This window comes from Cygnus olor, chromosome 8 (assembly GCF_009769625.2).
Source record: "Cygnus olor isolate bCygOlo1 chromosome 8, bCygOlo1.pri.v2, whole genome shotgun sequence".
NCBI lineage: Eukaryota > Metazoa > Chordata > Aves > Anseriformes > Anatidae > Cygnus > Cygnus olor.
The window spans coordinates 18,860,526-18,884,749 of NC_049176.1; the positions used below are offsets into that span (position 1 = coordinate 18,860,526).

General features: G+C 35.0%; 1 long non-coding RNA gene across 11 annotated transcripts in view; it reads left to right on the forward strand.

Moving 5' to 3' along the window:
• The window catches only part of LOC121074034, a 49,242-nt gene extending 25,501 nt beyond the window's left edge, over positions 1-23,741 (forward strand). For 3 of the 11 annotated variants that reach the window (XR_005822074.1, XR_005822063.1, XR_005822067.1), the window contains 3 exons: positions 1,366-1,476; positions 5,974-6,045; positions 11,673-11,953. This is a non-coding gene — a long non-coding RNA (uncharacterized LOC121074034). Of the gene's footprint in view, positions 1-1,365; positions 1,477-2,824; positions 5,071-5,973; positions 7,226-9,524; positions 10,658-11,672; positions 11,954-22,636 lie in introns of those variants that run through there. The other 8 variants (XR_005822064.1, XR_005822072.1, XR_005822070.1 and 5 more) reach the window with 8 other exon arrangements.
• Positions 23,742-24,224: the final 483 nt, after the last annotated feature.

The window sequence follows — 24,224 nt, forward strand, 5'->3', positions numbered from 1 at the left end:
GTTCCTGAAATAATGAACTACTTAAGGTGTATCTGAGTACTACAGTATGGTTTAAATCATCAAAACATGCTCCTCTCTTCATCAGGTGACGATTTTATGACTTAGTCTTGGACTGAAAACTAAACAGGAGTCCATAATTAACTGATCATTGCAGAATTAGATGACATTAAAGGGAATTTATTTTAATAAGCTGTACTACTTGCCCAAATGAAAGGCTTAGTGCTCTGAAGGACTTCCTGAAAAAACAGGGAATAAGCTCTGTGCAACCAATATCTCTTCTCTTAATATAAGTTATTGATGTAATTATCTATAGTTAAAGAATGACAGGAATGTAACAGAGCCAAATATGTTTTTAAAAACACGAAATAATGATAATTGCTGCATATCCCTTTATCAGAATAGGAAAAAAAAATAGAGAGAGAAGGGAAGACATAAATAAGCTATAGAAAATAACTTCAATTTTAAAGAAAGAGAGTATAGGGACACTGCGTAGAACTTTTCAGGTTCAAAAGCTTACTTCAATGTGGAAGTCATTATTGGCTGTTACTAACACTAGAAATGCACCTGCTAATATGAAACAGCCATGTTAACAGAAGATCAGTGGGCAAAGATTTTAGCCTGCAGTGTCTTTAGAATTCACTGCCATTACCACTCCTTCACCCACTCTCCACCCTCCTCCCCACAATTCATGTCTGTCTTGATTTCACATGGGTAGTACAATTTTTGAAGTTCATTTATGCTATTTTTAATTCGGCTAAGTGGGTCTCCACAGAATGATATGGACAACATGCATCTAGCTATTTCACCACTTTCAGCTTTTTGTGGTCCCATATCGTGATGAACCCTAAGTTAACCCAAGTCTTTTCCACAAAACCTTCTAGAAATCTAATCCACCATAACTCAGAAAGCACTTTGTGAGGAAGAACAAATACCAAGGCAGTAAGTTATGCTACTTGAACTCGGTATTACATTGATTACTCATACTGACACTCGTGAGTACAAAATGGGCACATGCATTTGTGCAAGTGAGATGGAATAAGGCATAAGAAAGATATAAACAGGATATGATCTGCTTTTACCACACATCCTGCTAGTAACTGCCTTATTGGTTCTACTTCTCTCAGTAATTTTCAACATCAGTAGGCCAAATTCAGTAGTAATGTTTCAAATATATCCTGATAAATGAGCCTATGATAAATTTTAGGGACTCACCTGGAAGTTAAAAATTATACCAAGAGCTCTTTCTAAGCATATTTAGATACGTTTCTGAATTTATTGTTATTTGTGTTCAAGTCAATACAGATCACAGTAGATAATTTTATTGCAGAATACATTACTCTGAAAAAAAATAATTCATATTCACAGGGTGGTATCAGAGTGGACTTTACTCTGCCTTGTTTTGATTAGACTGTGGTGATGGTGTGATGATGGACATCAACACTGACAGAAAAAAGGGACATGTAAGTCATCCTGAAGGTAATAAATGTTTTAGAATTTGACAATAACAATTTGAGAGTCAACAGGGAAGCTTGGCACGATGAAGTGCGGTGAATCAGGATGATCAAATGATTTTATTAGTTTGCTTTTATTAGTCAGATCTATTTCCATTTTTTTAATATGACCAGGGAAAAAAAAGAAGTAATTGTAATCAGTTTATCAAATACAACCCTGGCAGAGTATGCCACTGGTAACCTGATTTTTTTCTAACTGAACACACTATGTTTTGACTAATCTTCAGCATCCAAGATCATTCCACTTAAAACGTCAGGAATATGAGTCAGGGTAATAGCTTATTTGCTTTGTTATGGTGTTTTATTTAAAATAATCTCAAAATAATGTTTCAGAGCTGACCTTGTTTTTGTTAGACATGGGACAGATGAAGCTTAAAAATTTTAAAACATCCCAATTTGTCTTTAAACCACAGACTGAGAGTCTACCATGGGTAGTCACAGTGTAAGTTTTGTCAGTGCCCCTGCCCTCTTCACCTGTCATGTGAACTTTACCTAAAATAATCACATACTCAGTGGGAGAGAAGGGATTCTGTAATCGTGATAGCTAATGCCCAAGGCTCCCCGAAGCAATGATGAACAATTATTATAAACTATTCCAAATTATAGACAGTAGGCACTGTGATGGAGACTTTTGTAGACTGGACTGAAACAATTACCAAATGAAGGAAAATATTATTATTTTAGGAAATGTAACATTTTAATACATTGTGAAAAATGATGAGGGAATAATAAATGGAGGGCATAAAAAGAGCTAATAATAAAAAGGAGCTTGGTGAGAAATCCCGCTGTCATATTTGCATTTACCCTGAAACTAATGCCGTGCACATTTTTGAATGCAAATAATTCACAAGAGGAAGCAAAATGAGGATGTTAATAATCATTTTTCCCTTAATGAGAAGCTATACTTTGATTGAAAGGAGCTTTAAGATGGCCTAAACTAGGCCTAACAAAGGAGCTGCTTTTTTTTTTTTTTTTTTTTTTTGAGACTATTTAAAAGAATGTGTTCGAATAATATTCTGTCACTTAAAATCCCCAGCATTAACATTGTTATCACAAATCTTATTTCAAATTAAAAAAGACGTGTTAGGAAAATTATTCATTCCATATGGGATTTTCTTTTTCATTTTGGCTATTAACTTAAAATGCTTTTTCTTGTGGGAACAGCTTAAGTTTTTAGCATTCCACATATATAGATATGCATTTATATATATATATATATGTATATTTAAATATCATTCACAAGATAAATTGTTATCTCTGGCCTTCTAAGCCAAGGCTATAGGTTCTCTTCCTCATTCTTTTATCTGTTGAAGGCTTGTCAGTCCCAGATGGAAACGGCCTCCTGAATCAACTGCAGTGTCCAACTTCTTACTGCTGCTTAGAAGCACATATATATTTCATATGAAGAGATTCAAACAATTCAGGTTTGAAAACACGTTCCACAATCAAGTATGTGGAATGCAGAGTTTCAGATATTAAGAATATGGAAATTACTTTGGATTAGACTAGAGGCCTATCTACTCCAGTAATTCATTGTCAGTGTTGGCCAGAACCTTTTTACCCACTCAACATAAATCCTAAAGTGATATAATTCTATTAAATTATATAAATCTTCTATTAAAAAAAGATGCAAATAGATTGGTTTGTCCCCACAAAGCCTGAATCCTATCACTCTCCTCATGGAGTACTACAGTATACTTCTCTGTGAGTCACCATCAACGTACTGAAAAGCAAAGCAGACATCTTTCTCTGTCAGCAAACCATCCTATGTATGCTGGAAGATAATGATCATGTTGTCTGCAAGGAATTATAGAAACCAGGATTTGATTTCTTATAATGTATTTGTTTTCACAAGGAATTTTGAAAACAGCCTGTGGGCTATGTATGCTCCACGTTGTGTGTCACATGTGGCTGATCTCTGAGATATTATGTGATACAGTTGTTCCTTGATTGCAGCACCATACCTATTTTAAACAGGGAAGTATAAGAAGAACATGACAGAGCAGATACTAAAAGGAGTAGTGTAAGGGCCTTGATCTTCAAGGTAAGGTCAAGTGCCACGTCCCTGTGGGCAGTCACATGGCCTGCCCTCCCAAAGCCATGTTCTTGTCCTGTCATGTGGTATAAGGACCCAGAAGCCACCTCCCCACGTGGCGGCAGCCATTTTGTTTCAGGCAACAGTTTGGGGCAGGGAGAGTTACGTTCCTTTATCAAACACGCACATTTCTAAATATAAAATCCCTAACAAAGCTCTGTGAGCTGGAACAGCTTATAGGAATGTTGAGGTGGAATCTAAGAGGACAAATAGAATTCAATTGAGTGGTGATTCATGAAATCAGAATAAGTTGCACTAGTATTTTTTTCTGCAGTGACCATTTAGCTGTAGTGTGCATTGATAGGGCATAATTAATATGCTGTCATTAAAATGCACTGTCTTTCTCATATTGCCCTTAATTAGTTTGATTTCATGCTCCTTATTACTCATCAATTGGTAATGGCAGGGCAGGATAGATGGGATTTTAAAATTAAGTAGTAACTTAGGAATCATAGCATTTTACAGAATTCATTTCGTTGTGAGCTAAGCTAAGTAATCTTCTTGGCCCTTGTAAGACTGAAACTAAGTAGGAACAAAGTTCACTAAATAAAATTAGTTTTATTCTGCATGCTAACGTTACACACGGAAGTAATTTTCTGTTTCATGTTTATAGCTTTTTAAGGCATTACTCTATGATACCTCCAATATTGGCTTGGTTAATTTTCCCAGACAATGCATGAAAATAAATTTGATGATAATAATGACTAAAGATTTTAACATATTTTTTAATTAAAGAAACATTTCTTTGATTCTTTCCCCTGAGGTTTTTTTCAGGCTTCTCATTAATGTTGCAGCATGATTATACCTTCAGGTTGATCAACCAAAAATTGTCATCTCTAATGGTGCAAAGCTGCCATTTTTCTCATGTTGTGTAGCATTAACTCCACAAGTAATCAAATTCAAATGCACTCAGTTGAATTACTCAATTAAATCTTAGCCAACATTGAGGATGGCTGAGTATCAATCTCAGGAACAGCTTCCCAATCATCTGAGCAAGCACTTATTTGGGATCTGATCCTGTAGCAGCTAATCTGTCTTGAACTATATGTGCTAGATTTATCCATGAGATTGTTTGTGTGCATAAACACATGCATAAATCTTTGTTTGATGAAGGCCTTACACAGTGTAACTAATGAAATAAAATGATTTGTTCTCTCACAGGGTCATGGGTATTTATTTCTCTTAACAAGCATGCGTGATTTTTATGGGCTAGTTTTTGATTATGTGTTAGACTTAGAAAAATATTTTTTTCATGTGGTTATGAAACCATGCTCAGGAACTTACCAGTTTTATTTTCTTAATGGTGGTATAAGAGTTTTTATATTTATGTGAAGGCTGCCCCAGTATTTGGTAACTTTTAACTCAAGTTTAATAGGATCAAAGGATTAATTTTTTTTTCTAATCTGTGTTCATAATGCCACTTATATATACTGAGGTAATCATGCAAAACTGTAAAAACAATCATGGTACACAAAATAGTATCATCTTTAATTATATATAGAGAGATAGCAATTTGGAAACTGCTCTGCCTGAAAAGAATATCATATGCAATTCCTGGATTTCATTTTGAGGAAAAAGTGTATATAGACCATTTTTGCATTTTCTGAATACAATTAATTGTAGCAGGTATACTTGAAAGATGACAAGAATGGAATTCTCTCTGTATATATTATACATTTTCATATGTTTATATAATGTGTTAATTGAAATATTGGTGTTATAAAACATACAACAGCAATCTATAGTTTGAAAGGTAAAAATAACACAAACTCCTACTAAAAAAAAAAAAAAAAAGAATTTGAACCTCAAAAAATTGTAGTCAAAAGAACTGCAAAGTCATTGGTGTGTATTCTGTATGTATGTCTTCAACATTTTGTTATCAGTGACAATTCACTGTCTTGTGGCGTTTGCATTTATTCTCACTCTGATTTATTGTCTCAAATGTTTTTATGGGTGCATGGGTGCACTTATTTTCAAAGATTTTTGACAGTGATAATTTCAGTGGAAATACGCCTAGGAATCTGTCATACATGGTACTTATGTTTGGATTCTACTTCATGCCCTTTTCTACAACTTATGACCTTTTATCCAGGCTATTTTTCTCTCTCTGACCCCCTGAGCTTTGTCCCCATAAGACTTTTGAAGTTTTATATCTTCAGATCTCCAGCAAAGAATAGCAGGGGAGACAGAAAAAAGTTCTTGGATAAAATGTCACGGATATAATCTAGTTCCAGAGCAGAACTCTGATTTCTGTTTACTTGTTCTTTAATTTCCAAGTATATATGACTCTTTACATCTCTTTCTCTACCTTAGTAAATGCTGAATCAATCTATATCACATTTGCTAATTAAAAAAACGTTATTGCAGGTCTGCCTGCATCTGATAACTGATGGAAGCTGTATATTCTGAGCAAAAAGCAAATGCATGTAACAAGTACAGGTGGGCACGGTATTGCTATGATTTACAATCACTCTCTGTTGTACTTCTGACATTGGTTGAAAAGCAGTTATACCATGAACGTTCTCGAAGAATACTATGCATTTATTCATGTATGTGTAGAACATGGAAGTATTTTTCCTGGAAAATACGGATTTTCAAGCACTTAAGGCAACAGAGAGAAGAATGAATCATTCTTTCACCCATGTTGTCTATCTTTGTGCATGCATGTGTGTGTGTGTGTGTATACATACACACAAAACCTACTTCTGTTTTCTGTTCAAATAATGTATAGCTATATTTTAAGTAATGTTAGACATAAAATTGTTTCAGGCTAAGATTACCAGGAACGTAGGGGGAAAAAAAGTAAACTTAATAACAAAGTATTCCTAAGGCAGTGTCCTGATTCACAATAATTGTTTTTATGGCTGTAAAAGCAAAACAAAAACTGTCTTGATGTCTGTAAGATTAAAGTTTTTGTCAGGAAAGGAAAACTTCTAACGTATTAAAAAAGGCTAATGTATTTTAATGTGCTACATAAAGTTATAATGCTTTAGCAAATGCTCTACACTGCAATTTCATTCTTGGAATATGCTTTCCCACCTAGACAACCTTTCAAGAGATCATATTAGGATTTTTGTTTTCTTGTTGACAGCTGTCATTAGTAGAGTAGTCAATGGACTCATCAACCAGCAAGGTAATAAAAGATACTGTATGTCTGCAGTTTTACACAAGTATGAGAAGTAGAATCACATAAGTTCTAACCTGTACTAAGAATATTTTGCTTTTAGCATTTGAGGTTGGAGACTGGTTAGATAGGTACCAAGGTAGTTTCTAGATCTTGATTTCTCTGTGCAAGACATGATGCTGAATACTTTGCACTGATCCCTATTGGGAGTGGTAAAAATCAGACTTTTCATGCTACTTATGGTAGCTACAAGATAATGACTCAGGAACTGTATCAGGAAGAGTCACTGATACAGTTTGGGGAGCTTTGGTGTTTTTCATATTGTTCTTTGCACAGCAGGCATTAGGGCAAATGTTTATCAGGAAAAAAAAAAAAAATACCTGAGGGTTAAACAGAACTAAAGAGAAATTCAAGCATGTTTAAATAGTTTTCTCCCGGGCATTGTTCCAGTTTTTGATTTGCATACTTCTACCAAAATTAAACAGTGTTTTAAACTTAGCAGTCTTTTTGTATCCCTTATTTAATCCTTAACTCCTGACTTGAGAATTATTAATAACATTAAATATTAGTCTTACAGTGTTAGCTGACTAGTAAATGGAAAAAAAATCTAGAAGTCTTATTATTATCCTTACTGGAATCATTTCAGATAGTTAAAATGTACAAAAGACATGCTAATATTAGAATTCTGCTAGTGGAGCTACCCAAAGAAGAATAAGAATGTTCAGTACAATACCAATTAAAATAAGATATAAAAAGGGATCTAATACTAATTGGTTTTATCTCTAAATTACGAAATATATATAATCTAGAGAAGCAAGAATCCTATTATTCCTGCTTTATTCCATAACAGATAACTAAAATGGTTTAGAGGTGGACAGAGGAATTCAGTTTTAGCATTAGTAAATCCTTGCTGGCAATTTGGATTAGCCAACCAGTTAGTAAATGCAGAGATGTGAATTATTTGACTTAATTGTATTAAAAGTGTTTAATTTAAACAATGGAGTGAATATCAGCTTTTGATACTGGGTTTTGCTTGTTACCTATTTACGATTTTTAACATATAAATTAATGAATATCGGAGATGACAAAAATAAATTCAATTTCTTTATTCATGAAAGTTTATATTCTTTCCAGAATGCACAATAGACAGTACAGTGTTTACCTGGCGTGTTATGTAACTGCTTTAAGTTTTGGTATCATTCCTGTTTGTTGGTTATAAAATAATAATAATAATGATAAATCTGATCTCTTGGCAGATCTTTTGCCAATGTTATCTCAACAATTATGCTGAAACTAAATTGCAGTTTCTAAATGCTTGTTTCTTCATGGTACTGTAATGCAGCTTCCCTTTTATCTTCAGAAGTTTACTAGTTTAGGAGGAATAAGGTGAAAATGTATAAATGCAAAATTAACATCTTATTTCAAAGACAGGCATATTTTCACTTGTAGATGTCTTGTTCTCTTTTTCTTTCCTGTCAGAAAAAAAAGGACCTGTTTTTCAGGGCTTCAGGAAGTCATTCCTCCATGGGTGTAGCATGCTATATTGGTAAAAATTCATTCTATGAACATGATGCCTACTAGCATGTGTGCAACAGTTCAGATGCAAAGTATTTGGCCCTTTTTGACAGATTTTTCCAAGTCTCATTGTTCAATTAAAGTTATGAGGTAGAGCTTTTTGTTCAATCATGAGCTAAACATCTGTTTCAAATTAATCTAAACTGTGCCTAATGTAAATGACCATCAATCACCAAGTTGTCTCCAAGTTCTTCTAGAAGTGATTCTTGCAGAGCTTGTTAAGGAAACTGGAAAAACAGTTCCCTGGTTACTTATATAGTGTAAATATTTTATATTCCAAAAGATTCATGTACCAGTAACTAGGTACATTATGGTCATTAGGTTCTCTGCTCATGGAAAAAATACCAGACTATTTACATAATAATGCATAATGTCAGACAAGATTGGAGACTGTTTTCAAGAGTCAGCTAATCCACTAACATTATGAATTCAAGTTCTCTGGTAGGAGCCATGAGTACAGGTGTGAACCACAATGACCACTGCATTTTTCCCTAGATACTTTAAAATGTGCTAGACAGTCTATTCTTACAATGAAACAACCAATAGTTCCATAAGCACCAGAAGAAGATATCTGTAGTTTTCTATGGATTTGTGTCTTCTAGTTATATTACTCTCCTGTTTACAAAAACACAAAATTGAGGTGAAGTTCTTCACACTGTTGAGCATATATAAGACTTTCTCCCATCTGGTGTCATTTCTGGCCATGCTATAACTTTTATAGATGCTCTTTTATTACCTGGCTTGGATGTTTTCTTAAAACTTACACAGTTTACAAATGTGTATTTGCAGTCTTTCAGTCTCACCATCGTACCATGGGGAGCGTGAGGGGTGGCATACATTCCAGCTGGCAACACGTTAGCTTTCAATTTGAAAGCCAAGAGCTTTATTCCATCTCAGTTCTTAATTAACTGTATGTCCTGAGGTTAGTTGTCTCAAATTTCATTCACAGCCTCTAATTCAATGGAAAGATATGTCTGGTATCACTAAATTTGGGGCTGGATCCCTTATAGTTCTATTACTGAACTCTACCTGAATTTTAAGTATGATTCTTATTTTTTATTATTTTTTTTTAATGAGAATGATAATTATATAAAGTGGATAATAGTTTTTGATCTTTACATGAAGAAGCTTCACAGTGATAACAGTCTATAGTAACTAAGAGATGGAAATATGCCATTTTTTGTTTGTTTCTTTCTTTTGTGAATTGGAATTCTCGCAGATCTTGTGTTTAGTACAATAGATGTGTTTGACACCTGTGTACCTGCATGTGGCCTCACTGAAGAAGCCAAGGCTTGGCTTGCAGAGAAAGGGAATTGACAGGAATTCAGCAGGAGTCTTGGGTATGTCCTTCTGTACCCACCTAGCCTAAAATCATTCCATTAGTCTTTCAGACATGTAAACAATTAATTCAGAGCTCTACAAAATCATGTTTGTATTTTAAAGAAATGTATGTTGCTACCTGATTTTGAAAAAGAATTCCAGAATGAAAATAATCAGAAAATATTATCCCAGAAATGTGCTAAGACAAAAGAGCCTTGCATTTTTTACTCTGTAAGGGACTGACCATACAAATCATTACTTTCTGCAGTGCTCTAATTTGTGCAACTCATATCTGAGAATTTTTCCCAATTTATAATTAATTTGAAATTATTTTATACTTTTTTCAGAATTTTATATTTGTCATTTTTTCTTAACTCAAAAATATTTTTTTTCCTTTAAAAATTTAAACTTTTGTAATTATGCCTGCTTTCCAAGTCTGTTCATAGCAACTAGCTATAATTGGTTCAAGATCAAACCACTTCTTTTTTTTTGGCACCTTGGAAGTTGTTAGGAACTTTTGCATTTCCATTAAATGAGCCTATGTTTTCTTCAGTAAATGCTATTTAGATATTCCAGTAATTAATAAAAACAAAGAATGCTTCCTACTGTGAGTCTTGCCTACATACTTTTAAATCTGCGTATCATAGGTGAGGATATGCTTGTAAAGTCTGACATTTAATTAAGTTGGTTTGATCTTTAATTCTCCTGTTTACACATATTATTATGCCTATGAAGTCTCATTTAATTGTTTGATGTATGTTGATTTTTTTTTTATAATATAACAAGGCTTTGTTTCTTTTGTACTGGAGTTATTGTGTAACTGTGACCACAAGATTCCCAGAGCTTTGTAACATACAAAAAAAAAAAAAAAAAAAACATGCTCGTGACCTAAGTTTACAGTACCTATTATTTTCCTTGTACAGTACATGTCATTAATTTGAATATGTGGATTGATTTCCTTTTTAATGGCTACATTTGATATAATGGTACTAAGTTCAAAGCTCAGAGAAGGAAACACTTTTGAAAGCAACAAAGCATGAGCCTCGCTTTTTCCTGTATACGATTGTTAACAATGATTTTGCCCACTTCATTTCACTATGATTTAGTGGAGCTCAAGTTCATTTGAAATACACGTCCATGTTATTCTATAAATTTGTTTCTGAAACCTCTTTCTTGCAAAGAAATTTCATGGACTTGAGTGTAGTTGTAATTTTGTTCTCCTTGTTGTTCTTGATTTATTTGTGTGGGGTTTTTTTTTTCACACTTCCCTAGACTAGGCCTGATTCCTCCCTGCCAAATGCTAGTGAACCCATGTAGAGTAAATGACAGCAACCAATATGAAGATATTCTGACAGGTGTCTCTGAAAGGGACTACACAAAGAAACTCCCGTATGAAATAGGAAATTTTTGTCCAAATTTATGGAAGAAAAATACTGTTGCATGAAGTGGTGATCCCACTGAATTTAAAAGTGAATTCTCACTTCAGTTATTCAAAGTCATTGGATGTTTTGCAGAGTATCTTGTAAGATGGAGCCTTCTTTTGGTTGACTTCTGTTGGCCTTCAACGAAGTCTATACTATGGGCTAACAAGGAAAGTACAGCAACAGCTCATTCATCCCATGGGAGATAAATGAATATGAATATGAGTACATAGCTTGAGATTTATTTATTTTTTTAATAGTTTGATAAATGTTCTCTCTTCAATACCTTGTTAAGTATTCTACCTTGTAGGTTCACAGTGAAGTCTCTAATATATTTTCTTATTTCTATGTACACAATTATGGTGTTATTTCCCAAAGCTGAAGGGAAAGACAATGGGAAGGTACCCATATGATCTGAAACAGTCCAAAGTTTGGGCTCTGTCTCGCCTTCATGGAGTCTGTTTCTTTCACAATGTGTTACCTATAAAACTTTTGTCTTCTTCCACTGTAGCAGTTACCTGCTGATGTCACTCAGCATGATACTATATCCTTTTACAATTGCTTTATGTGTTAGTGATGCAATGGAAATAGGTGTCATAATATAATATGTACTGTTATTATTTTAGATAGAATCAAATTCATCCTGAACTAAATGTATGCAAGGTACACTTCAAAGTGACTGGGAGAATGTGTTCGAAGTTTTCAAAGATGTATGTCTTGGATGGTAAGAGCTTCTCTATGGTTTAGGACATTTATTTACATAATCTGGAGAATGAGTGATTTTGATTCTGAAATTCATTTGCTCTGATGTTTATAAACTTTTTTTAGCTCAGTTGAAGCAGTCAGTTACAATGTTAGAATTCCTTTGTTACTCTAGTAAATTACCCCAAGCTTTTCCAAATTTTACAAAGAGAATAATTTACAGAAAATACTTTCTGAAGTAGTCCTTGTGAACTGTTTACTTTGCAGACTTTAAGATATTAAGGGTTACAAATTTCATTAGAGTGAGGGGTTTTTGTTTCAAGAGAAAAGAACAGTTCACAACACCCAAAAGATCTCCAGACCTTCATAGGTATCCTGGAAAATTCTCCAAGAATTCTCAGAGCAAAAAGTTCTGGGTTCTTTGACAATGTGTCCTGTATAGATGTAGTGCTGTTGTTGATTCTCTTATGAGCATGGTGTCCTTTATGCTTCAGAGAAGTTCCATAGGGTAGACAGGAGATATTTTTCTATTATTTAGGTAATAATTAATGCTAACAAGAATTATTTTCTTGCTGACTTCATTAGAGTTTTATGTGACAGGTTGTTCATGAGTACCCTTATCCATTTCTATTAATATTATTATGCAGGCATGCCTTGAATCAAAACTGTCCTGGAAGGCATCATACACACCATTGTCTTTATAGTTGATATCGTTTCCTTCTGTGTAGATAGGCAGCAAAAACACTGTAAAAGCTCAATGATAAACCTTTTTGGGAGGCAGTAATAGGGGATAAAGTTCCACAGAGGCAGATGTCTATTTCTAAGCATTCATCTACCACGCTTCAAATATAGGTTTGAATAAAAATGTATTTACTTTGGTTGTTTCTATTAATAAGGTTTTTACCACTTTCCTGACAACCCATTATGACCCTGGGAGTGTTGAGAAAGTAAGTAATCAACTAGACATCTGATAATTATTATTCTTATTTGGAGAAAAAAAAAAAAAAAAAGTGAAAGAAAATAACAAAAGACTTGTCAACAAAAATACAGTCACAAGCTAATATTTCACTACTGAAAATATGATCCAATCCAAATCACAAAAGCTAAATTCCAAGGCAATGAGAGATTGGCAATTTTTCATAATGGAGGAACAAATTGTTGTAGAGCTAAATATAAAGGAAAAAGTGATGTGTAAATTGATCCTTTATGCGTGAATCAATTATGTAAATGTTCAAAAACTTGGAACATTGGTTATAAGGAAATAAAGATCAGTTATTCAACCACGAAAAGTTAAACTGGAATTCATCTTTGGGTATGCAACGCTACACAGCAATACTTCATTAACATTTAAAATCAGTATGGACAACGTTCAGATCTTGTTATTATCTCTTAAAACCACATCTCACTTATCTAGAGAGTCCTTGTTAACAGAGCGGATTCATTGGATTTTCATGCCACTAAAACTGTTCAAGATTTAGATATGTAATTCTAAATTCTAAATACTAATTCTAAATTCTAAATACCATGATATACTTACTACACAGTGATAGTATTTATTACATACACCTCTTCATATATCAGCTATACTAGCAAGTTCTTTTATCAGAGAAAATGGTTGCAAAGCTTAGAGGTGAAATGTGAATACATTTGATAATTGAATTATTTATTTATTTATTTATTTATTGTTTATAACAGCAACAACAGGAAAATAATCTCCTATTCTGTATAATGGCACAGATTTTCTGGAAGGTCTTATACCTCTCACCTACCAGACAAGGGAGTATGGCACACTCTCCCGCATCACATAAACTGATTGCAATTGCCTGTGTAGCTCTTTTTTTTTTTTTTTTTTTTTTTCCCCACCCATTTCAATGAGAAATCTGCTCTGGAGTAGGAGCCAACCATCATGCTTCTGTGCGATCTGCGGCAGCTGTGTGTGACACCCATTGCACTACTTCTGTAGCTGAACTCTGTGGTGCCTCTGACAAATCTGTTTCCCTTGGAGTGGCTTTAGCCACTCTTTTCTGTGTGCCTGCAGGCTCTTTTCATTGCAAACAGTACGGTTGCAGGAAGGAAGAAAATAAAGAAGAAACAAGTAGATTGACATGAGTGATTTGAGGAGAGAAAAAGAATCTGCACAGCAGGATTTTTAAACTTATGCTATTGCAAATTTGTGTTCCCTCTTTGTCAAGAGGGAAACATTGGGGTTTTAATAACAACACATGACAGGCTTAAGAAAAGGAAAGACAGATTTTCTTGCAATCTCCTCAGCAGGTGTGAGCCAGCTATTTGTCCAGTCAGTATCTGAGCAAAGGTTGGCTTGGCAGTGGAACGATATATGTGCAACAGATAATAAATGAAGCAGACCAGGGAATTAACTGAAGATTTGAAAGCAACTCAGCCTATTGAATAAATGATACCTGTCAAAACCATCATCAAAGCTTCCTAATAATGAGAAAAAGTTGCATATGAAGATCTCAGAAAAAAAAAAAAAAGATTCAACAAACATTGAACAAACTTTTGGACAAAGATGTAGAGAAGGTAATTGTGAATTAAATCCAGCTGCATGGAGAAGGTAGATGGGAATCAGCCCCAGCTGTGTCTGATTTCCATAAGTGTCCAGGATTGCAGTCTAGGCTACAGGCCTAGATATAGCGCAATTTTCTGAATGCATCTTACTGCACTTGACAAAAACAGAACCAAAAAAAATATGTTGATATAACTTCAACAATATGTTATTGGCATGCTTACTCAGTGTGACAGAGCTAAGCTAATCATATGCAAAATAAGATAGATGCTGAACAAATGTGCTTGCCTCCCAAAATGTAATGGCTGTATGCTGCTTTAAGTGGGTCTGATTGTGTTGCTGTTAGGGATGCTTAATGTTTTCCATAGGAGTATTGTGCTCTGTTGTCATAGCCATGCCAAACTGTAACCTTTTTATTGAATAGCACAAGCACAGTCAGAGGATATGTAGTCCAACAAACTAAGTAACGTTATATTGTTCCTATTGTAAGGGTGTGTTCACATAGTTCAGCACTATCATAATCATTCCATCAATGTTTTTTGTAGTTGCGCTTTTAACCGTTACAATTGTTTTCTTAGTAAATTATCATTTACATATCCCCTCCTACTCATTGATGGTGTTTGGGTATTCAATTCATGCATTTCTTCAAAATCTGTTGTAAAGCTGTGAAGGGAAAAAAAAACATATATGTGTATATATATATATATATAAGTGGAACAAAATGAGACCTTTTGTGAATAAAAGACTTTGGGATGCCAGAGGATCCAGAATGCCTATTTTCTGGTGAACAAAGTGATTTATAATATATGCTGAATGAGTTTGGGGTTTGAAAATGAGCAAAGGGATGAGGTTGATTGTTCCAGGACTGCTTTTATTAAGGAATCTGGCGTTGAGCTACACACAGAATACACATTTAAATTGTCCCTATTTGCCACGTAACCACCATAGTCCCACAGTGTTTTGATGAAGTAGCGGCAGCTAAGTTACAGACAGACAGTTGTCATCTAGATCAACTCTTCCACCACTGAGTTTTGTTTACATTCAACCAGACATGGAAAAAGTATTTTTTGTTAGTTGAATTAAGGAGATTAACTGCTATAGAAAAATAGATGTTTACGCTATTTATCTTTTAAAAAGAAAGGAAAAACAAAAAATTCTGTAATATCTTTCTAGGGAAAACCAAAAATGAGATTACAGACACATTAACCATCAAGTTGAAACCCTCGGTTGCATGAGGAGTGCTATATCTAGCCTCTGATAGATGAGTTAAATGTAAACCATAACCACCGAGAAGAGATTTTGCTTCAGGGACAAAGTTCCCTGAATTTAATTTCAGAATAAATTCAGGACTTCTGCACTACTGGAATGGAACGTGCATGGAGTTATCTGACCTAAGAAAAGTGATCTGAACACCTGTGTAGTGAGTAGAGGCATGCGAAGCTGTTTGGTAAGAAATGTTTCAAAAAGTGTGCTTTAAATTCCTTCTCTGTCTCCAGCTGACTGAGCAAGGGTTTTAAGGTTGAACTCTGCCCTGAAGTCCCAAAGCTTCCCAGATTATGCACCTAGAACATTAGCAATTTTCTTTTCAAATGCACCTGTGGAGAAGAAACCGTATGGTTAGGGTTTTGCTGTTGTTTTTGTTGGTTGGCTGGTTTTAGTTTTGTTTGTTGGTTTTTTGTTGTTGTTGTTGTGGGTTTTGTTTGTTTGATTGATTGCTGTTGTTGTGTTTTGTTTTGTTTTCTGTGAAATATAGGTGTAAACCCTCTCAGGATGAAGAATGAATTCAGCACATTTCATATTTGTAATAAGTGCTCTTCCTCCTAGGCCATTATACCCTCCTTCTCATGCATTCATTCCGAAAGAATACTCTGCTGTATTTGCATCGAGTGTAAACTCTGTACATTATATATGTTTTCAACCCCTGTATTGCACCCTTCAGGATTTAAGGAATCCTCTGCATAATTTTTGGATTCCTATCAGGCTTAAGACAAACTAAATGAACTGCTAAAATTGGAGTGGTTTTGAACATGCTCTGAAACAGACTTCTATATCCTAGAGGAATTAGACTAAATCAAACAAAGAGACGCCTCTGTTGTTAGATAGAAGGGAAGCTGGAACTTTTTCAATCACAGTTTTAGTCTTTTCCTCAACTGCAGCTAAACTGGGGGGAGAGAGGGTGTTTTTGTGTTTTGTTTTGTTTTTTAAATTTATAGCCCTTAGTATTTTCACAGCAACACCCAAAAGGTTGAGGGATATAACATGCAAATTGGTAGACAGAAAGGGAACGCTGACTGCAAAGACATTTGTTTCAGAAAAGGTGGATCAAGAACCTGAAACAAATTGTATTTGTCCAGAAAAGAAATAAAAACCAGCTTGCTTTTTTTTTCTCTCAGAGACTACCTCCTCCCACTGTACTCCTGAAAAATAACCAATTTTAGCTGTTTCTGTTCTATTTAGCTCAAATGTATTAGAAGGAGAAAGGCAGAATACATCTTCTTTTGTCAAGGAAATTACAGATAACAGTTTCAGTCTTGGAGTAATCTTTTAAAATTGTCCATAGCCAAATTCAACAATGCAACCCAGCCCAGCCAAGTACTTCAGTATGCACGTAATTTTATTCACTTACTTAAATCCCTCTGACTTCAAGAGGATTTAAGCAGTGCTTAAGTGCTTTGCTGCAACAGTGCCTTAAACTGGTAGATGGCAAGTTTCAGACACAGAAAGGAAGGGCACAGTTTTTACAGTCTCGGGTTTATTTTTTCAGATGATCCCGTAATTCCCACTGAATTTTCTTTCACTTGGGGGGGGGGGGGGGGAGGCGGATTGTTTAATTGTTTGTTTGTTTGTTTTAGGATCCTCTGTTATATACTACTACAAAAAAAAAAAAAAAAAAAAAAAGACATTCTCAGGCAAGCCATGTTTTAGGAATTACAAATGACAGACAATCTGAATGCAGATCAGGCATCTCCCAAATCAAAACGGATAGAATGTGCAAGAAAACACTTCCATCAGTTAAAAAAGTAAATAGGGACAATTTCTAATGGGTTATTTTCAAAAGCAATTAGGTGCTAACCCTGGCAAAAGTAAGTTACAACTTTAGAATTGTCACCTATTGCATTTTCTTTTTGTTTATTTCAGTTTACATAGATGGTACCTTCTTAAGATGATAACTGCTTTTCAATGTGATCAATTGTCATTCCACTTCACTGGCAAAAAATCTCAAAGTGTTAAGATGATTAATGTAACTGTCAGGTGGAATATTCATAAATTTAGCTGACCTACCTCACAGGCAAAGACATACTATATATCAGGGTTTTTGTGCTTCATGCACTTTGCAAAACACAGCTTTTGACTTAAGTAAATGCATGCTAAATTACAAATAAGAAGGAAAAAGAGGGAAAAAGCAAGATGTTTTTATTTTTTTATTTCAAATCAGTTTTAAAAACAGATACTTTTACTGTATGTTTATACAAAATATAGTCCTCCTCCTGATTTGAAGTTTTGGACTGCACAGAAGTTATTAATTAAAATATTAATAATCAAAAAGGTTTCTGTGAAAAGAAAATCCACGTATCAAAAGAGAGGGGAAGGTGATATTGCAGTGTCCTGTGAACAAACCTAAGCTTTGTGCCTTTACTCTTTTCCCCATTGAACCAAACGAGCTTTCAGCACAAAACCCAGATCTGTTGCTCAGGTAAGAAACAGAGTATGTGTAGTTCCTGCTACACATGGTGTTCCTGCTGGCCAAATTTTGCCTGTTGAATCCCGTCCTCAGCAATGTCTTCTAGGAGAGCAACATTTCACTTCTTTAATGTGCATAAAGCAAATGGAGAATTTGCTAGCTGTACTGAGTAAATATACCGTGCTTTTCGTTTGGACTTTTTCTTCAAGATATTTTTAAGTTGGGAGCATAAACGGAAAGAGTCTTTAGATACAGTCTCATGTGGCACACCTCTGCTCATTCTTGTCCTAAACATTAGGAGTTGAGCATATACAACATTCTTCTTGATCCTCTTTCATCAGACCTAACATATAAATACATAAGTAAGATTATAAGTGTTATTTTGGATGGTGCCATTTTGGTTTTCTTATTTTCCCCCAAATACTGCTTGCTTATTCACCCAGTCATTGCAGCTGGTTAGTGAGCAGCAGAACTGAGTAACTCTGGCTGTGCATTTCATAAAGTTTTGATTGCTTTAGCTAGCCTGCTACATGGATGTGTAAAATCTCTAAAGAATTTATCCAGAGAGCATTTTGGTAGTACCTGTTTTTTCTTTGGTGATTTTTTGAATGTTTTTAATAGTGTGGAACATTTCTAAGCACTTGTTTGAGTGCTGTGCTGGAGCTTTTTGTTTCCAGTGAAAACTGATGGAGATCAACACTTTTTTGACACTCCTTGTACCAAGTGCTTATAAAGTGTTTATATCTATAATTGTGTCAAATTATGTTAATTAAGCACTGAAAGACACTAGTAAGTTGAAGTGCTCAAAAAGTGCATTACTCTGAGTGTCACCCAGGGGTTCTTCACAGCAGACACTTGGGGGACAAGTTTTTTCCTTCCAAGCACCTTTAGAGCACTATGTCTTAAAGTGTCTTTCTGGCATTAATTAAATTAAAAAAGCAAGTGCCAGTTAAGTGCAAATGATTTACTGTAATCTTTTGAAATGCAAATGTATTTAGACTAAAATGCCCTTCCCTTCTTACAACTCTCCATTTTTCTCCTCAGTTGTCTCCCACATATTTTCTTACTGAGTATTCAATTGCTAAAAACGGCCATGGAAAAGGCTGCAAATTAACTCCATTATGAATGATTAGGCAGAAAATACAACTATTCAAAAGATCAAATGTTCATATTAGGTTATCTAATAACCTTGTGAAGAAAGATCATATTAGTTTAACAGCAATGCTGTGTAGACCTGGGCCACTCTCTGAGTTTGCTCATATCCACCCCTTTGCCCCCGGGGTTACTCATGAAATCAATGCTGCAGGTTGCTAAAGTATTTGCAGAAGACAAGAGATATGGCTTTCTTCCAGTGAACTGAAATAATTTCACAGAGGAGGTATTGGTCATTAACCATACATTAGTCATGTGCCTGAGTTCTCAAATACTACATGGCTTAGCCAAGATGATCTAGTAAAAGGGAAGCTTATGTCCCATGTTAAATGATTGAGCTCTACTGCTGTTTTAAGAAGGAAGAGCTTTGTATGGCACTACAGATATTTAGAATGAGATGAGGACACATTAAAAAAAAAAAAAAAGTTTCCAAAGAAGAGTTCAGAGACAGCAGCCCAAAGACAGCAAAATTTAATACATGCCTCACATTCCTCCCTGAAGAGTAAAAAAAAAAAAAAAAAAAAAAAAAAATCTGAAAAGAATCTGAAGTCTGATCAAAAAATAAACAGTTTTGGGAGTGTTATTAGTGAATGTCCTACTTCAAGGGTTATTCTGTTTCATGATAGAATAAGAATAAAAATATTCTTTTTTTAGGTGTGCAGATAACAATCCTTGTGTTACCTAATTCTGACTAGACTCTATTAAAATTATTTTTTTCACTTTTCTGAGAAACTGTATTTAATCCCTATGTCAATGTGCTGAGAAAGATAGTAAAGATATATCTGAACTTTAAACATCTTTAATCTTTCTCTTTAGCTTTCATTCTTGTTGCACAGCCTCAGCAATCAGATTTCAACACTATTCCTCAGAAAAACATACAGATTTAGAAACCATAGGGAGATAAGATTCTCCTTTGACCTGAAGACACATTCTGCTATCTTACATCTTTCGAAGGTCTTTTAAACAGCAATGTCTATTGAAATTTTCTAAATAGATAGAATTCTATTTGGTAATGACTAGATAGTATCAGACAGGTGGCAGGAGTCCACAGGGGTGTAGAGGTGAGTTGCTCCAGGTAAAGAGACATCCCAAACAGTCCTCACTGGAAGCATTATCTGAAAGGTCCTTCATAGCCTAATTGTTCTTCACGTTGTTCTCCAGAGAAAGATGTCGATCTCACAAGTGTCTCTTTCAGTGTAGCAGGAGCGAAGAAGCCAAGAACTAGGTAAACACTGAGCTTGTTTTACCAGTTCAAGGTAAAGTACGTTGTCAGGGCAGCTGATGCCTTCCCAACAATCGCTTACACTGTGCATGTGTTTGAGCAGCTTACACAGCTGTGTAAAGCAGAGGGCTGCATGCTCTACAGATCCCAGTCCAGCTCTTACCTGCAGGTTGATCTGGTTATCAGTGAAGTCAGTTACCAAGGGACCGATTTAGAGCTGAATAAACTCTCCAGAGTATCAATTAAATGTAGAAAAGAAAATTTGAATGGTGATTAGTTTGAACTGTTATTGTCTGCTGTTTGGAAGGAAAGGAATCAGTGATCTGATTGTCTTCTATAAGGTTACCTATTACAAACTGTATCGCTCTCTTCTGTCCTTCTAGCTACTTGATTGCCTATTTATTTGCAATAGTCTTTGGAGGTAATGAACAGATTAAATGTAGATAGAGAGCTCAGATTCACTGTTGGCACAGCTCTGCTGAAATAAGTGGAATTAGCCAGGAGAGTCAAAATACCTTGTGTTCAGCAACCATAAGCTATCTGGCCTGTTGATGATTTCTAAAATCCCTCCAGTGGATGCTAGTGTGTTTGTAGAATGTATTTTTAATGGACAATACATACAGATCTGAAAACCAGAAGGTATTGAAATATGGCAGGCATTATCTTATCTAGATGAAATAATTGTCAGAATGAGTAAAGCAAAGCATTTGGAGGAGGGGTGGCAAGAGAATTTTTCTTGGTGTTGGGCAATATTTAATTTGGTTAGGTTCTTAAGTTTTATATTGGGTGAAAGAAAGCTGGACTGGTTTGGATCCAGGTCGTTTTAACATGAGGTGCATATGATCCACTGAATGTTGTGGGTAGTTAGACAAATGATGTTGGTTACTGTTGTATAAATGACTTTGTAATCAAAGCATCAGCCAACAGATAGCTTCCAGTATTGTTATTGTAGTACATGCTGCCAGTGTTCACTAATTCCAAGGTACAATGGGTCTTGAAAATCTGAAATCATCTGGCAGACCTTAGGACATCTGCTGCTTGTCTGACTCGGAAGAGAGAGACTGATGAGCATACAGAATTAGAGGATGATTAAGCTCCAGATTGTAAAGACACATTATATGGGACAATTTATGTTGTCCCATATAAATAGCGGGACAAATAGGGCAAGAGTTAAGTTAAAAAGAGAGGCTTCTATCTGTGAAGGACACAGGAAAGAAAATCCTGAGAGCAAGAAGAATGAACAGTTAGCTGAAAATACATGTCATGATATTGTGGTGTGGTGACTTCTTACTGCTGTGTACCTCCATGTAGTATGGTGGGGTTCTGGGGTTTACTGTACAGAACTCTTCTGTACCAGAGGTGCCACTAAGATTTAGGCATTCCACACATGGTAGCAGAAATGTCAGGTCTCTATTTTTTACTTTCCAAAGTTCCATTTGCATGAATTTAGACCACAATAACAGTGTCTTATTTGATGAATAGCTTATGCTACAGATTTTTTTTAATAAAGTGTTCATAGATGACATACTTGGCAATTATTTTCCATTGCTCTAAACTTGTATATATCTTCCTTATGCAGTCACTTAATACATAACTCCAATGATGTGTTTTTCCCTCTGCACCTTCAGTAAGTTAGTTTTTATAAGGATGAGAAAGTGCCTCCAGAGACAACACATTGCCGAGAAGAATTAGAAGACCAAAGGTAATAGATCTTGTAATTTAAGATAGAGCCACTTGCCATTTCTGTTCTTTTAAAAAGCAGTCAATTCTAATTATAGAGATTTATCTTGGATTAGGAAGAAAAATACTAAAGTAAGCACTGCTTCTACTACTATAACTCTAGGGTTAAGGCTTTTCTAAATAGGAATTAGGTGCAGTGAGAACAGTAAAGTGACTGCCATCAAATTCTGAATTAACTGTTCATGTGATGGAATTTTTGTTGTTCTGAAAATTTTTCCATTTTAACATTACATTTTAGTTTATAAAAAAGTAGTCATCACTGCTAATCACCTATGTTGGCAACAACAACAACAAAAAAAAAAAGTGAGGAAGAGGCTTTCTAAGAGGGTTCCAGTGGAAGAACACAGTTGTGTCCATCTTAACTCAAATATTTTTGGAGTCCAAAGCAAATAACAAAGTTTTCGATAAAAACTACAGACCCCCACTTGAAAAAAAAAGGTTAACACAGAAAAAATCACTTTCAATGTAGTTTCAAAGACAACTGTTGCATTTCCTCAGCATCCTTTTTTGCCTCATGTCCCTGAAATGTTTGTAATTTTCTCATGTCTTCCTTTTTTTCTTATAGCATTTGTTCTCCACGTGGAAATTCCGTAGTACTCATCAAGCTATCTGGTATCCTTCCCTGAGATATCATTTATCATGGGACTGCTTATCACTTTCCTTATCTGGACCACAGATGTACTGGGCTAGATTTGGAGACTTCATTCTTTTGGAAAAAAATCTATGGAAAGTAATGGGATGACAAAAATCAAACCACCTCCAACAAACAAAGATTCGCTGTCTTTGAAACTGTTAAAATACTCTTATTTTGTCCTTGTCACTCACTTCTGGTAGGAAATGTGATCTGACTTTGTTTAGTATAGTAAAAGATCAGCTTTGTGCCAAACTCTTTCTGGTATTTGACTGTTATCCACATGGGGGGAGAGTGATGGAAATGCTATACTACTTCTCTCGAAGATCTTGGTATTAATGTTGCACAGCCTACAATATTCAGCCCTCAGTCTGCTTCTGAGGCAGAACTAAGGAGTCATAGTATGTTTTCAGTATATTTTATTATGGATATCTGTGATCTTACCCTGAAAACTACAAGCCTCTCTTAAAGTATATATTCACGAAATATGAACCAAGAGAAGACTTTTATCATCCTCTATTATATATAAGCAAATGCTATATATACTCCCAGCATGAGTGTTTTCTGTAAGCAACTTTGGTTGAGGATTGACACATAATACAATAATTTGGAATTAAAATAAATACCTAGATAGGAACAATGTGAATTTTTTTTTTATGTTTTATTAACTCAATGTTCTAGAACGAATATGATGACCATAAGAAGTTATGTTCTTCCAATTGCATTATACTTTTTTTGCTCATCACCCTATTCTAGTATTTCTTAATATAGATATGCGCGGAGTTACGTTAGTTTCCTTGAGGAAGTAGCCACAAAATGAGAAGTCACCAGGGAGGAAATCTTGATGAGCATCTATGTGCGCAAAATAAGGTAATAAATATATATGAAAGATGAGAGTAAAGTTATGAAAGCTACATCCAAAATTATCGCAATACAATTTAAATTGACTTAAAAGGAAAATGTGGCTAAGCCTAATTGCAGTGGTTATTGCTGTAGTTCGCTGAGTATAGATGACAGCTGGAAACCTGTTCATGTATCACTGAACTGCAAGAAGAGGCAGAAAAAACAAAATAAATCAGAAACCTGTGGCAGTACAAACATCCATTCGAATTTCAACTGTTGGGTTTTTGGTATGTTTTTTTTGTGTGTGTAAAAAAAAAAAATTAAAAAAAAAAAAAAGATGGAAGCATATGTTCTACTCCAACAACTTGGCCATGCGCAGCCCAGAGGATGCACTAAGGACATAAGGTAGAGTTCAGACTCTGATGACAGAAATGTATCTTCAGTAGACTCTACTGTCCTAGTAAGCCTCCTCCAAAGCATAAGGACAGGAATGAAAACACGGACTTGGCAGCATTATGGGAGGTAATGAGAAGTTTGCAGAAGACTTCAGGATTTAAATGAGCTGCCCCGAGATTTCCTTTTCCACGGTACCAGCAGATTGGTGAGTGCCTGGACTTATTTTTGCAGCTGCAGCAGGGACTGCATCTCTGTGGACACCCCAGAAGACGCCTGTCCAGCA